The 17,045-nt window shown below is 43.7% G+C and overlaps 1 long non-coding RNA gene across 1 annotated transcript; it reads left to right on the top strand.

Moving 5' to 3' along the window:
* The first annotated feature begins 10,261 nt into the window (after window positions 1–10,261).
* On the top strand, window positions 10,262–16,348 carry LOC109896005 (uncharacterized). Its single transcript, XR_002256061.2, has 5 exons — window positions 10,262–10,370; window positions 10,692–10,726; window positions 12,903–13,037; window positions 14,735–14,853; window positions 14,983–16,348. It is a non-coding gene; the product is annotated as an uncharacterized LOC109896005 (long non-coding RNA).
* Window positions 16,349–17,045: the final 697 nt, after the last annotated feature.

Below are 17,045 nucleotides of genomic sequence, written 5' to 3'. Positions count from 1 at the left end.
AGTAAGCCAGGTGAGGAACACGGCAGTGATGTTTTACAGTAACCCGGGGTGGAACACTGCAGTGATGTTTTACAGTAAGCCAGGTGAGGAACACTGCAGTGATGTTTTACAGTAAGCCAGGTGAGGAACACTGCAGTGATGTTTTACAGTAAGCCAGGTGAGGAACACTGCAGTGATGTTTTACAGTAAGCCAGGTGAGGAACACTGTAGTGATGTTTTACAGTAAGCCAGGTGAGGAACACTGCAGTGATGTTTTACAGTAAGCCAGGTGAGGAACACTGCAGTGATGTTTTACAGTAAGCCAGGTGAGGAACACTGCAGTGATGTTTTACAGTAACCCAGGTGAGAAACACGGCAGTGATGTTTTACAGTAAGCCAGGTGAGGAACACGGCAGTGATGTTTTACAGTAAGCTAGGTGAGGAACACTGCAGTGATGTTTTACAGTAAGTCAGGTGAGGAACACTGCAGTGATGTTTTACAGTAAGCCAGGTGAGGAACACGGCAGTGATGTTTTACAGTAAGCCAGGTGAGGAACACGGCAGTGATGTTTTACAGTAAGCCCGGGGTGGAACACTGCAGTGATGTTTTACAGTAAGCCAGGTGAGGAACACTGCAGTGATGTTTTACAGTAAGCCAGGTGAGGAACACTGCAGTGATGTTTTACAGTAAGCCAGGTGAGGAACACTGTAGTGATGTTTTACAGTAAGCCAGGTGAGGAACACTGCAGTGATGTTTTACAGTAAGCCAGGTGAGGAACACTGCAGTGATGTTTTACAGTAAGCCAGGTGAGGAACACTGCAGTGATGTTTTACAGTAAGCCAGGTGAGGAACACTGCAGTGATGTTTTACAGTAAGCCAGGTGAGGAACACTGTAGTGATGTTTTACAGTAAGCCAGGTGAGGAACACTGCAGTGATGTTTTACAGTAAGCCAGGTGAGGAACACTGCAGTGATGTTTTACAGTAAGCCAGGTGAGGAACACTGTAGTTGACCTTTAACAGTTTTTTCTTTATTTGTATTTTTTTTTTGTAGCAAATTATTTTTGCTTTGATTCAAAGAAACCTATGTTGTGATTTTATTGTATTTCATCAATACATTTAATATTTTGTTCAATGATTCCACTGTGTCTGTAGTATTCTCTCTACTAGTCCTTTTACAGTGATGCATTTACGTGAAGTAGCATAATGAAACATGTATCACATATTTTGTACTACAATATTTAATGATTGTATGAACAACTACACAGTGAAACTATCGGTATCTTGTGTGTGGGTGATCTAAATGAATGTTCCTATGGTATTTCATGATAAATTAGTTATTTGAACCAATGATTCTGCAAGTGCAAGGTTTCTTTAAAGATATGAATGCACAATGCAATGTTTTGAACATTGGACAGCCTGTGTTACAAGTGATGACCGTTTTGAGTTTTGTGTCTAGATTTTGAAAAAGGACTACAAGGGTCTGAAATTAGTGCCAAAGTGATTGTTAAAAACTGTAATGTTATAGTAGTAAACACCGAGGGGGATGGGTGAATTATATCCTCTATTTGACGGACACAGCAGGGAGTCCAGACTGAGACTACTGAGACACATTCATGCCTTTGTTTTAGTGAAGCCAGCATTTGCTGTTGTTATTTATTCCTGGCTGTGTTGTCATTGTTGGTATTTACCTCTCAGACATTATCTGTCTCATTAGGCCAGGGAAATGGCTGCTTTAGTCCCAGACAGAGAGTGTTTGTTTGTTTGTCTGAGTGTGTGTGTGTGTGTGTGTGTGTGTGTGTGTGTGTGTGTGTGTGTGTGTGTGTGTGTGTGTGTGTGTGTGTGTGTGTGTGTGTGTGTGTGTGTGTGTGTGTGTGTGTGTGTGTGTGTGTGTGTGTGTATTTATGCGTGCGTCTGTCTGATGGACTAAAAGATGTCTTTGTACTCTGTTTTTACTTTCCTTCTAAGAAACGGACTAAATAAACACACACCTCCCTCATCTTATACAGTGATGGAAAGCCATTATGTATGAAAAATATGGCTAGGTTTGTAGAAGGACCATTAAAAATAGGGGAAAACTTAGGTGCTGGTATTAAGCCGGTAGTAACCACTACAGAATGTCCGTCCAGAACAATGAGGGGTCAGAATGTCCAGGTAAGGGGGTTTAATTGACAAGAAGGAGTCACACACACACACAAACTTTTACAGATGCACAATCGAGAGCATCCTGTTGGGCTGTATCACCACCTGGTACGGCAAATGCTCCGCCCACAACCGTAAGGCTCTCCAGAGGGTAGTGAGGTCTGCACAACGCATCACCGGGGGCAAACTACCTGCCCTCCAGGACACCTACACGACCACATGTCACAGGAAGGTCATAAAGATCATCAAGGACAACAACCACCCGAGCCACTGCCTGTTCACCCTGCTATCATTCAGAAGGAGAGGTCAGTACAGGTGCATCAAAGCAGGGACCGAGAGACTGAAAAACTCAAGGCCATCAGACTGTTAAACAGCCACCACTAACATTGAGTGGCTGCTGCCAACATACTGACTCAACTCCAGCCACTTTAATAATGGAAAAAATGATGGAAAAATGTATCACTAGCCACTTGAAACAATGCCACTTCATATAATGTTTACATACCCTACATTACTCATCTCATATGTATATACTGTACTCTATACCATCTACTGCATCTTGCTATCTTTATGTAATACATGTATCACTAGCCACTTTAAACAATGCCACTTTTATATGTTCACATACCCTACATTACTCATCTCATATGTATATACTGTACTCTATACCATCTACTGCATCTTGACTATGCCGTTCTGTAACATCACTCATTCATATATTTTTATGTACATATTCTTAATCCCTGTGTATAAGGTAGTTGTTGTGAAATTGTTAGGTTAGATTACTCGTTGGTTATTACTCCTTTGTCGGAACTAGAAGCACAAGCATTTCGCAACACTCGCATTAACATCTGCTAACCATGTGTATGTGACAAATAAAATTTGATTTGATTTGACACACACACACCACTCTGACATCAATGAATAACTGTAGATAGTGGTTCTACAACGGTAGAAATAGACATATTATAATATGCAACAATATGTCAAATACCTCAACTCACTGGCTGGAGGCGGAACTTACAAAGAGCAATCATAACCGCCATAGATAAAAGACAGTACTGTGCAGCCGTCTTCATCGACCTGGCCAAGGCTTTCGACTCTGTCAATCATCGCATTCTTATCGGCAGACTCAATAGCATTGGTTCTCAAATGACTGACTCGCCTGGTTCACCAACTACTTCTCAGATAGAGTTCAGTGTGTCAAATCGGAAGGCCTGTTGTCTGGACCTCTGGCAGTCTCTATGGGGGTGCCACAGGGTTCAATTCTCTGGCCTACACTTTTCTCTGTATATGTCAATGATATCGCTCTTGCTGCTGGTGATTCTCTGATCCACCTCTACGCAGACGACACCATTCTGTATACATCTGGCCCTTCATTGGACACTGTGTTAGCAAACCTCCAAACAAGCTTCAATGCCATACAACACTCCTTCCGTGGCCTCCAACTGCTCTTAAATACTAATAAAACTAAATGCATGCTCTTCAACCGATTCCTGCCCACCAGACTAGCATCACTACTCTGGACGGTTCTGACCTAGAATATGTGGACAACTTCAAATACCTAGGTGTCTGGTTGGACTGTAAACTCATCTTCCAGACTCACATTAAGCATCTCCAATCCTAAATTAAATCTAGAATCGGCTTCCTATTTCGCAACAAAGCCTTCTTCACTCATGCTGCCAAACATACCCTCGTAAAACTGACTATCCTACCGATCCTTGACTTCAGCGATGTCATTTACAAAATTGCCAGCTGGCAGGCAATTTACAAGATTTCCAGCTGGCTGGAATAAGTTTCTCAATCGCACTCCACACTGCCCTTTCCCACCTGGACAAAAAGTACACCTATGTGAGAATGCTGTTCATTGACTACAGCTCAGCGTTCATCACCATAGTGCCCACAAAGCTCATCACTAAGCTAAGGACCCTGGGACTAAACACCTCACTCTGCAACTGGATCCTGGATTTCCTGATGGGCCGCCCCCAGGTGGTAAGGGTAGGCAACAACATGTCTGCCACGCTGATCCTCAACCCTGGGGCCCCTCAGGGATGTATGCTTAGTCCCTTCCTGTACTCCCTGTTCACCCACGACTGCTTGGCCAAACACGACTCCAACACTATCATTAAGTTTACTGTTGACACAGCAGTGGTATGCCTGATTACCGACAACAATGAGACAGCCTATAGGAGGTCAGAGACGGCCTATAGGAGGTCAGAGACCTGGCAGTTTGGTGCCAGGACAACAACCTCTCCCTCAATGTGAGCAAGACAAAAGGAGCTAATTGTGGACTACAGGAAAAGGCGGGCCGAACAGGCCCCATTAACATCGATGGGGCTGTAGTAGAGCGGGTCGAGAGTTTCAAGTTCCTTGGTGTCTACATCACCAACAAACTATTATGGTCCAGTCACACCAAGACAGTCGTGAAGAGGGCACGGCAACACCTTTTCCCCTTCAGGAGACTGAAAAGACTTGGCATGGGTCCCCAGATCCTCTTCCTACAGCTGCACCCTCGAGAGCATCCTGACCAGTTACATCACCGCCTGGTATGGAAACTGCTCGGCATCTGACCGTAAGGCGCTGCAGAGGGTAGTGCATATGGCCCAGCATATCACTGGGGCCAAGCTTCCTGCCATCCAGGACCTATATACTAGGCGGTGTCAGAGGAACGCCCAAAAAATAGTCAAAGACTCTAGTCATCCAAGTCATAGACTGTTTTTACACTGCTTCTACGCGCAGTTTATTATCTATGCATAGTCACTTTACCCCTACCTACATATATATAGCCTCGTTAATGTTATTTTATTGTGTTAATTTTTATATTTTTTTACTTTAGTTTATTTGGTAAATAATTTCTTAACTCTTTCTTGAACCACATAGTTGGTTAAGGGCTTGTAAGTAAGCATTTCACGGTAAGGTCTACCTACACCTGTTGTATTCGGCGCATGTGACGAATAATGTTTGATTTTATTGGACTTATTAACTACAAAATTATTTTAATTCTAGTGCTGCTCTGCACACACAAGCTTGGTATCTAGCTAGCGTTTGCTCTGGTCCAACATTAAACCAACATGGAAGTTCAAAGACATTCAAAGTTCTTCCAAAGAAGCCGCACTTCCGTAGGTATAATTCTGTAGGTCTAATTCAGATGATGCATGTCATAACAAGAGGCCCAGCGCATCAAGGCAAGCTTCCTCAATCCTCTCTCGCTCTCTCCTCACCCTCAAAATGTCACATCTCGCACCCTACACTGTGACTGGCAACACAGTGTGTGTGTTTGTCTTTCATTATGATTAAACCATGCCGTTACTGAAAAGTACAATTTCATCATAACGACTGTCCTATACAGATCAGATTGCTTACCCGCTCCACAACAAGCAGCTCTATCCAAACTGGTTGGTGAAGTCATTTAATGTCGAGCTGAATGTACAAAAAACATATATATATATATATCAGAGTTTTAAAAATAAACAGAAAGGAACAATATGAACCGGTACTATATTTGGTTAGAACCAGAACTTTATAACTTTATTAGGAACTTTATTTTACAGCCACCACCAAAGGTGTTGTAGAGATTTTAAAACAATTGCAAAGGGCAGCAAGGGCAAGTAGTCACTGAGAGGGATAAAGTAAAGACTTGGGGTAATTCACCGAGGCAGGAGCAAGATGGGCAACCGGTCAAACAGAAGTCCTGTCTCTTTGTGCGTCTGGCCGCCCCATCACAAAGGTGCTTGAGGTCACCAGACCAGGGTGTGTGGTGTCCCCCACAGAGATGTCAAGACGGTTCCCGACTGAGACGTCAGGAGGGTCCCACACAGAGACGTCAGGAGGGTCCCCCACAGGAACATCAGGAGGGTCCCCCAATTCTGGACCAAGCCACTGCATCAAAGACTGGAGGGGGCTCCCAGGGAGGAAGCAGCAGGCTGGACGTCACAGGTAGGAGGGAGACGTTTTTGAACTGCAGCAGGCTGGATGTCACAGGTCGGAGGGAGACATCTTTGGACAGCAGTAGGCTGGATGTAGAAGGTTGGACTAGGCAGATTACACCAGAAAGGGACCGGAGAGGTCTGAGTGGCAGGGCTGGACTTGTCGCCTACAGCTGCAGGAAGGGCACCCTTCCTGGACCAACTGACATTCAGAGGTGTCGGGCAGGAGTAGGAGTATGGTGCTCTCTCAGGGTGAGCTCAGGCAGCTCCTCTGTCCATGGAGAAGGCTGTAGGTCTTCCTGCTCACAAACAAACAGGGAGGTGAGGATAGATCTTGGATACAGAATGGGGATCGGCAGAACCTCTGTCATTGGAGATGCCGATGGTACCATTGTGCCCCAGTTGAGACTCCATGGCAGCAGCTGGTTGAAGCACAGCAGTTGGAGTGTATAGCTAAAGCTACATAGCAGGAGCGACTGTAGTAGGCGCCACTACTAACTTGAGCTCCATGGTCGGAGCAGGCTAGATCGGCACAGCTGGGGCTGGAGCACAGTGGTGGGGTGCTCCCCCAGGGTGAGCTCTGGTAGCTCCTCTGGCTCTGGAGAAGGCTGTAGAACCGCTGGGAGGGGCATCACAGTAGGAGCCGGATCTGAGACCGGGGCTGATGGTGAAGCTGATGTGGAAGGGCGCAACGTCTTGAGCATCTTCTGACGTCTGGGGTTGCGGAGCTGGTCACGCTGGCACCACAGAACCTCATTCTGTCGCTTCTGATGTAGTATCTGTTGCATGACGATCTCTGAGATGATGTTGTTAACTGCTTGGCAGCTTGGTTTCACGGGTCCCTGTTCTCCCCCTCTAAGACATCTTTCAGATGTAAGAAGAGAGAACTGTTGTAGGACTGAATGAGACGCTCAGTGTCCAGGTAACTACTGGTGATGGTGGACTGTAGGAACCTTCCATCTTCCTGACTGCTTCAATGAGCTCATCAATCTCGTCCTCTCTGGTTGTCACTGGCAATCCACGTTGATCCCGGTGATCCCTGGTCAAGGGTCGATGCTGATCCTGAGAATCTATGGTCGGGGTTTGACGCGGATCTTGCCGATCTCTGGTCATGGTTGGCCTGAGGTGGGAACCCGGTGAATTAGCAACCGATGAGAAGACTGAGGCTCTGTCCTCTATTCTGCTTCAATGAGCTCATTCATTTCATCATGCTGGCTGTGTAAACGCAGTGAGTCCTCTCAGGTTGTCACTGGTGGTCCACGCTCAGGTAGATGCTGAGCTGTCACTGAGCTGATGAAGAAGTTGAAGTTGATTTATTTTACAGAAACAAATCATGTCTGACTTTTGTTAATAGGAAGGAAATGATCCATGCCACTTTTATGTCTATTTTAGATTTTGGGGATATTATCCACTATATGTTGTTTTCCATTTTGCCCTTAGGTTTATTACTGGTGATGGTTACAGAACTCACCATTGTGTTTTGTATCAAAAAGTGAGTTGGGCCTCTTTGTATGTAAGGAGAGAGTGGCATTTTCTTGTGGTCATTTACAAAGCACTCATGCAGAAACTTCCTATGTATCTATCATCATTTATTCAATTTAGATTTACAAATGACCAAACCCATGGATCATTTAGTTATTTGATATTACATTTTAGGAACCCTTTAGGTGTCAAAAAAATATACACTGCAGTTCAGTAAACTTAAATTAGCTAACACAACCTGCCATTGGAACACAGGAGTGATGGTTGCTAATAATGGGTCTCTGTACGCCTATGTAGATATTCCATAAAAAAATCAGCCATTTCCAGCTACAATAGTCATTTACAACATTAACAATGTCTACACTGTATTTCTGATCAATATGATGCTATTTTTAATGGACAAAATATGTGCTTTCTTTCAAAAACAAGGACATTTCTAAGTGACCCCAAACTTTTGACCGGTAATGTATTAAAAAATTATTTGATAAAATATTGATTTGGCCTCTACTGCTATAGCCCATAGAAACACATTGAATAACACATTCATAAATGGCATGAGACAGTAAAAAAAAAAATGTTTTTTAAGTGTATGTCCTATATCTATGATATATAAGAAAGCTCAGGAAAAAAATATATAGATTTTTTTTTTACACATATTTAACCCCTTATTTTGTTGGCACAAAACTAACTCCATACTTTCATTCGTTTGTATGGGTTACCTTCAGATGAGTTCTGTGACACTTGTGGGGGTCGTAGAGCAAAACAGAGAACAGCATCATGTACATGAGAGTCTCATCTTTCCATAGAGTTGTTCCATTAGTTTGCCAAACCTTTCGGATGCTCCAGACATTTTTGTCAGAGGACCGATTTCCATGTTGTCAGCGGTCTGATAAACACCGCTCGGCCACCTTCTATCGCAGATGCGGAAGGTTTACATAGGCGGATGCGGATGCAGCCCATGCAAACAAAGAGATATCTATAGCTTAAATTGACGGATTCTGTCTGGGAAGTAACTGTTCAGCAGTCTTATCAGCAGTCTTATGGTTTGGGGTAGAAGTTGTTCAGGGGCCTTTTGGTCCCAGACTTGGCGCTCCGGTACTGCTTGCCATGCGGTAGCAGAGAGAACAATCTGACTTGGGTGGCTGGAGTCTTTGACCATTTTTACAGGCCTTCCCCTGACACCTCCTGGTATAGAGGTCCTAAATGTCAGGGAGCTCGTCCCCAGTGATGTACTGGGCCGTACGCACTACCCTCTGTAGTGCCTTACGGTCGGATGTCAAGCAGTTGCCATACCAGTCAAGATGCTCTCAATAATGCAGCTGTATAACTTTTTGAGGATTTTAGGGCACATGCCAAATCTTTTCAGCCTCCTGTTGTCGTGCCCTTTTCACGACTGTGTTGGTATGTTTGGACCATGATAGGTCCCAGTTTATTCTCCAGTGATTGCACATTTGTCAATAGTCTCGTAGTCCGACGTAGTCCCGTCAGGTATCCCGCACGCCGACCTCTATAACGCCACCTCATCCTTTTTCGAAGGTCGTGGATTTGGGCCTGGTTCGGGATGAGCAGTATGTCCTTTGCCACCGACTCATTGAAGTAGAAATCCTCATCCAAATCGAGGTTAGTGATCGCTGTTCTGACTTCCAGAAGCTTTTTTCAGTCAAAAAACACACACAAAATAGTACAATTGATCAAGAGTCCGTAAAATGGCTGCTATTCCCTCCAGCACCATTCTAGCTATTATATCTGGGTGTAGCAGCAGATGCTGATGTTCTGGTACTTTTCACTTTTTCCTCCTCTCCTCTCCCTCTCTACATCCTCCGTGCATCACTTTCTCTCTAGTCTCTTTATTTCCTCTCCTTCTTCCTTTCTCTTTCTTTCCTCCCCCACCCCATCCCAGCTGCTTGAGCACATATGCTCCTGTCATTCATGTCTGTCATGTAGCTTTAACATGAGGCAACTATATGCATACATAAGGACCAAGGAGTCTGCATGAATTTGAGTGTCTGAGAGAGAGAGAGAGTGAGAGAGAGAGGCCATATAAGGGGGAGCTAGAGGCAGCATATTTCACAAAGCTCTACATAAACATGAAGGGTGTGTGTGTGTGGGGGGTGGGGGGGGGTCTATGTCAATCTATCTTTGTGAGGGTCAGAGGGGCAGGCCCATGTCTAATCCTCTGGGATGGGATGTAGAAGATGAAATTTTGAGAGTGGAGATGTGTTCACTGATGCATATACAGTATATGACTGAGCTGAAAGAAGCCATGGAGCTGTGTATGTGTTCACTGGTGCATATATCCCACAGGTTTCAATTCTGAAAGAGACATGTCTCGGGGATCACTGTCAAATATTTAGAAAGAGTGAGTAAAAAAAGCCTGATAGCTGTGACTGGCACCAACTGTTTTAAGTAATGAATAGACTAAAGCAGTATAACATAAATAAATGTATGAAAAAAATATGATCATAAATTGTAGCCTTCAAAATAGCAATTTTTGTATAAAACAGTCATTACAAAATATACATTCATCAAATAATTTGCCATATTACAAATACATGCTTTGACAAACGGACATAACATATCGACCAACCAACCTGTCGTTGCTCTTTGTTTTGAAGGTTAGATTATAATCACATCTATATAAGATTCAGGTTTACAGTAATCAACAGATGGCGCTGTTGTTCAGAAATCATAACTCTCAACACATACATCCTTTCACCCGGAAATACGTACGGACAATTAACAAAGCCGGAAGTTGGATAAATTACAGTTTGAAATCGTGGCGCTTGGCGTAAAGTCCAGAGAAAAAATATATGAAAAACTCGATTCTCTGGGAGAGGGTTAGGTAATGAGAAACATGATAATATTGCCATTGTTGGGTTTTTCGTATGAGCCGTTTTGTTAAGGTTAGCGCTGTATAGATTAAGAGAAAAGCTTGATTACTAGTTAGGACAATGAATGGTTTAGCCGGTTGCTACAAAGGCAACACCTTCAAAATGAGAGTAATTATCTAGCAACGCTAAGGTTAGCTCGGTTTGTTGATAAGTTAGCTAGCTGCGTGTATCTGTTTGTCACTTTTAAAGTTGGTGCTAGTGTTTCTCTCTGTTTTACTTACCAACGAATATGGTTGTTCTTCCTGCCTTCCCACATTGCCACTGTGTACAAGACAATACCAACGACACGATAGTTGCCATCGAAAAGGTAAGAGCATGTCTCTAAAGTCTGTGAGGAATGCTTCAAAGTAATTACCAGGAGCACCTGTTTTTCCTTGAAGGTTTTTGTGTAGGCCTAACACATGCCCATGTGGGTAAAACCTGGGAAGTATAACCACAGAACATTGAGCCCGATGTTTCACTGGATGTATGCACCTGAAGCATCCGGTTGGCATTTCCACTCACCATGGTTATGAGAGGAAGCCCAGTGGCGGCAGTGGGAGTAGATGGATTTTGGCTGACATTTAGCAAATTTTCTCATTGATGAAACATTTGATCACAGTACAGTTTTCTGTTCCCAAAACTAGATTCTGTTATGAACAGAGTGGACTAAGTTTTGTAGACTATTCTTTGCCAAAGTCCCTGTATTCCCAGGACTGCGTAGCCTCACAAAGTTCCAACATCAAGTTTTCTGACGATGCGACACTAGTAGGCCTGATTACAAACAACGACAAGAAGACCTACATAGAGGAGGTAGGCACTCTGGCGGTGTGGTGCCAGGAAAAACCACCTTTCCCTAAACGTCAGCAAAACAAAGGAGCTGATTCTGGACTTCAGGAGGAACCAGGCTGGGCACACCCTCATCAACAGAGCCGCCGTAGAGACGGCAGAAGAATGTGCAAGAGCGGCCTGGCCCTGCAGGCCCTCCGTGTTCTACAGGAGCACCATCAAGAGCATACTGGGCTGCATCACAGCCTGGTACGGTAACTCCACCACCGCTGACTGCAAGGCTCTACAGAGGGGGCACGATCAGCTGAACCCATCAATGGGTGCACACAGCCTGCCCTCCAGGACACCTACAACACCAGGTGTTGCAGGAAGGCCAAGAAGATCATCAAAGACCTCAGCCCCCCGAGACACAGTATGTTCTCCCCACGTCTATCACTCAGACTCGGGTAGTATAGGAGCATCATGGCAAAAACTGTGGCTGGCCAATAACTTCTACCCCCAGATCATCACACTGCTGAATAGTCACCATTGGGCAGCTACCATCACCTTTACTGTGAAATGTCATGTTCTCAAGAAAGCACAATATCATATGTCCCTACACTTACATCAATGTGTGTCCATTGTGTGTCTATTTCTCAGCTCCTTGATGTATTTGGACATAAATTCAACATCAGCTTGGTGTTTGACTTTATGGAGACAGACCTGGAGGTAAAACTGCGCTGTAGGTTTTGGCCATATGGGCCAGTTTCCCGGACCCAGATTAAATCTAGTCCTGGACTAAAAAAAGCTTGCTCAGTGGAAAAACTCCACCAAATGGCTTTTTACTCCAAGACTAGGATTAATCTCTGTCCAGGAAACTGGCCCCAGTAAATGCTGATGTTCACGGCTTTAGTCTAAAAGTGACCTTGGGCACTAGAGGCCACTAGAGGGATACTCCATCCAGTGCTTGGGATTCATGGGTTAATTCAAAGTACGAAGGTTCTGTTGGATATGCAAGAGGGTCCCTTTATAGACAAGTACTCTGTTCATTCTGTTAGCTCTCTGTGATGTCCTCCTTGAGGCACAGATATGGGTTCAGTCATACCGAACATCAAAGACTGGCTGGTGCCCAGAGAGAACCAGAGAGGGAGCAGCCTGAGAGCTATGGTATTAGTTTGCTTCTATCTCTCTCTTAGGATTTCTGTAGGGCCAGCTCTGGTCCTGGGGGATCTGTCTGTCTGTGTCTCTGCCTCACTCTGTCCCTCTCTCTCGCTCTCTCTGCCCATCCCTATTTCTCTCTCCTTGTCTCTCTCTCCCATTTGCTCTGGATTTATGAGTCTGTGTCTGCCAGATGGCTCCAGATGAGTGCCCAGTTTCACTGCCAATACATCAAACTCAGTTAGAGAGTAGGAAAACAGACCCCCTTAGAGCCATAATTAAGGAGTGGTAGCTGCTCTTAAATAATCAATACCACCCTCTCCGTAGCTCTCAGGATGATCTAATGGCAATTATCAAATCATAGACAGACAGATAAATAGCTCAGACACAGAAGACTGAAATACGAGGAGGATTTGATAGCCTGTGTCTACATAGAGATGTTGAGCTGAAATTCTCTGGTGCTTGTGCTTTCCCGAGAGGCGATTTGTTGTATGTGGACCTTCAGCCTTGGAGTTAAGAAAAGGTAGACTATTGAGAGACTGGCTGACACCCTGGTCTAACTCTCTCCTGTGTTCTAGGTGGGGATTAAAGATACCATTCTGGTGCTGACTCCAGCCAACATCAAAGGCTTCATAGTGATGACTACTGGGCCTGGAGTACATGCACCACACACTGTCATACAATACACACCTTCTCATAGGTGCTTGTGTCAGGTAAAGTTAGGTGTGATAGACTCGTCTCCACTTCAGAAATTATATTTGTAATTGTATTTTATGTAAATTAACAAATGTACGTTTGTTATAAATCAATTACAGTTGAAGTCGGAAGTTTACATACACTTAGGTTGGATTCATTAACTTGTTTTTCAACCACTCCACAAATGTCTTGTTAAAAAACTATAGTTTTGATGAGTCGGTTAGGACACCTACTTTGTGCATAACACAAGTCATTTTTCCAACAATTGTTTACAGACAGAGTATTTCACTTATAATTCACTGTATCACAATTCTAGTGGGTCAGAAGTTTACAAACACTAAGTTGACTGTGCCTTTAAACAGCTTGGAAAATTCCAGAAAATTCTGTCATGGTTTTAGAAGCTTCTGATAGGCTAATTGACATCATTTGAGTCAATTGGAGGTGTACCTGTGGATGTATTTCAAGGCCTACCTTCAAATTCAGTACCTCTTTGCTTGACATCATGGGAAAATCAAAAGAAATCAGCCAAGACTCCAGAAAAAATATTGTAGACCTCCACAAGTATGGTTCATCCTTGGGAGCAATTTCCAAATGCCTGAAGGTACCACGTTCATCTGTACGAACAATAGTACGCAAGTATAAACACCCTGGGACCACGCAGCCGTCATACCGCTCAGGAAGGAGACACGTTCTGTCTCCTAGAGATGAATGTACTTAGGTGTGAAAAGTGCAAATCAATCCCAGATCAACCGCAAAGGACCTTGTGAAGATGCTGGAGGAAACCGGTACAAAAGTATTTAGATCCACAGTAAAACTAGCCCTATATCGACATAACCTGAAAGGCCGCTCAGCATAGAAGAAGCCACTGCTCCAAACCCGCCATAAAAAGGCCAGATTACAGTTTGCAACTGCACATGGGGACAAAGATCGTACTTTTTGGAGAAATGTCCTCTGGTCTGATTAAACAAAAATAGAACTCTTTAGCCATAATGAACATTGTTATGTTTGGAGTGAAAAGGGAGATGCTTGCAAGCCGAAGAACACCATTCCAATCGTGAAGCATCATGTTGTGGGGGTGCTTTGCTGCAGGATGGACTGGTGCACTTCACAAAATAGATGACGACATGAGGGAGGAAAATTGTGTGAATGTATTGAGACATCTCAAGCCAAAGTCAGGAAGTTAAAGCTTGGTTGCAAATGGGCCTTCTAAATGAACAATGACCCCAAGCATACTTCCAAAGTTGTGGCAAAATGGCTTAAGGACAACAAAGTCAAGGTATTGGAGTGGCCATCACAAAGCCCTGACTTCCAATCCCATAGGAAATGTGTGGGTAGAACTGAAAAAGCGTGAGCGAGCAAGGAGTCCTACAAACCTGACTCATTTACAGCAGCTCTGTCAGGAGGAATGGGCCAAAATTCACCCAACTTATTGTGGGAAGCTTGTGGAAGGCTACCCTAAACGTTTTGCCCAAGTTTAAAAATGTAAAGGCAATGCTACCAAATACTAATTGAGTGTATGTAAACTTCTGACCCACTGGGAATGTGATGAAAGAAATAAAAGCTGAAATAAATAATTCTCTAAAGTGGTGATCCTAACTGACCTAAGACAGGGAATTTCTACTAGGATTAAATGTCAGGAATGAAAAACTGAGTTTATATGTTTTTGGCTAAGGTCTATGTAAACTTCCGACTTCAACTGTATATTTCTCCATAGTAAACACTGTGTACGATCTGAAGCCCAATAACCTGCTGCTGGATGAGAATGGGCTGCTGAAGCGATCTGATTTTTGTTTGACTAAAACTCTCGGCAGCCCTACAGTCTACACTCACCAGGTAGTCAGTCACCTGTAGGTGTCACTCTCAAACTCCATTTCAAAGTCTTTATTGTCCATTTATTTATATTTTTTTAAATAGCATTTAATGTGTCACTCACTGTGTTTGATACAATGTTTGCTCTCTCAGGTGGCGTCGTTCTCCAGAGTTGTTCGGTGCCAGGATGCATGGGGTGGGCGTCGACATGTGGGCCGTGGACTGCGTTCTTGCGGAGCTTCCGCAGGTACACACACCATAAGCTCAGTCTAATTTAAACAAGACAAAACAAGTTTGCCTGTAGAATGGCACTGAAACTAGGCGGCTCAATTGAACTTTGTTCTGAAATTGTCTTGTCTCTGTGATTTAAAAATAAATCTAGACTGAGCATCAAGGTTCAGACTACTGTATTGTCAGACACACACCTTTCTGTATACATAATTCTGCATCCCAAATGGCAAGCTATTCCCTGTATAGTGTACTACTTTTGACCAGGGCACAAGGACTCTGTTCAAAAGTTGTACAAATGTAGGGAATGTGGTTGCCATTTGAGACTCATGTTCCCTGCTACTCTGTGGTATAACACCCTCTGTCTCTCTCTTGTTACCATTCCTAGCAGGAAACTCCTGGCCTGTGAGTGTCTGTCTTTTCGTTGTCTGCATGTGTGGTTCATTTAAGACTAAGCAACGCCTTGAAAATATCTGGGTCCTCAATAATACATAGTGGATTTAAATAATGCCTTCATGTCTCTAACTCTAATGTGATACACAGTCCAGCACACAAACTGGGTCCCTGGGTCCTGTGTGGGGGGGTGATCTGGCATACAGACATACAGCAGCCTGTCCCCCCTGCTGTTCAGTTCTGTGTCAGAACTACCTCCGGCTATAGGAACCCCTGAGCCCCCCTCGGCCTCCCTTCTCTTTGGCTTTCCTCTGGAAGAGTTCTAAATGGCACCCTATTCCTAATTTAGTGCACTAATTTTGACCAGCGCTTAAAGCAGTGCACTAAAGGAGGCATTTGGGATGAAGTCAGTCTGTTTATTCAGTGCTGTTTCTCCCAGCTCTACCCCCCCCTCCTCTCAACAGCCTCTGAGGGTGAGGTACTTTACGAACAGCCCCAGCTGCCCCAGCACAACTCCTCATCTGAGCCTCTCAAAGAGAATCAAGAGGAAACGAGATGGTCTGGAGACAAGGAATGAACAACACAGACACACACGCACATCTCAGCATTGGAATCAATAGCACAGACATTATTATTCCATCATACACCAGAGATAGAAGGTTAAATACCTCCTTGACATGTTTGTGTTTGACCATGATATTAATAACAACATGGTAAATATTATTCTGCTTGCTTATTTAAACTGATGGTTTGGCTTGTACAAAGGATTCAATGACTGGTTTCCAATTTTGGATTGGGCCAGCAAGGGCCTCCCGTACCTAGAATGAATACATATTTTTGTACTGTGACCATGTTATCAGAAGTAACCTCGTCAATTAAACATAAATATTCTCTCACACTGTCAGAGTAACATGGTCAACTCGTATAGAACTGTAATCCCATTATAGTCAGAGCCCAGTAATTAAGGCAGTACAAAATAGCGCAATAGCAACCCAGGACTAACACACACACAGGTGTAGGGATGGTGGCGGTACGTTTAACTGCAACAAAAAACGAGTGTTACTGTGAGGTTCGACGTGTGGTTTGGGAACTATTTAGGTCGACTGGGTTGTGTATTATAATAATAAAGAAGAAATTGATACTCTGATAGGGATATAGAGGGCATTTGCTTCAATGGAGAAACATGACCAGTCTTGCTGTTAAACATCCAGTGTGGTTCATTGGACTAGGTAGTTAGAAGTTGCCCCTAAACAGTGGTCCATGGTCAGGTTTTTTTTTAATCCTCCTAATGGTTCAAGTTTAGTGTTGAATCATGTTATTCTAGACCTGTGGTTAGTGGCAACTTCTAACTCCAGCGTGGCTCTTGTGGTCCAGTGGAAGACCTTCAGTGTGGTCTAACAGTGGTTCTGGATAGAGCTCTGTAAGAGCCTGCTAGAGCACGGCTATTTAGGTGACGAAAGAAGAAAACAGCAAGACTGTAATATTGTCATGATTCATTTCATACATTTAGATGTACTGTAATATTGTCATGATTCATTTCATACAAAAACAGTACATCTAAATGTATGTTATTTATTTTTGATGTGATGTAGGAT

This window comes from Oncorhynchus kisutch, linkage group LG8 (genome assembly GCF_002021735.2).
Source record: "Oncorhynchus kisutch isolate 150728-3 linkage group LG8, Okis_V2, whole genome shotgun sequence".
Taxonomy (NCBI): domain Eukaryota; kingdom Metazoa; phylum Chordata; class Actinopteri; order Salmoniformes; family Salmonidae; genus Oncorhynchus; species Oncorhynchus kisutch.
Note: the sequence above shows the minus strand (reverse complement) of the source record. Positions and strands in the feature narration are given on the sequence as shown.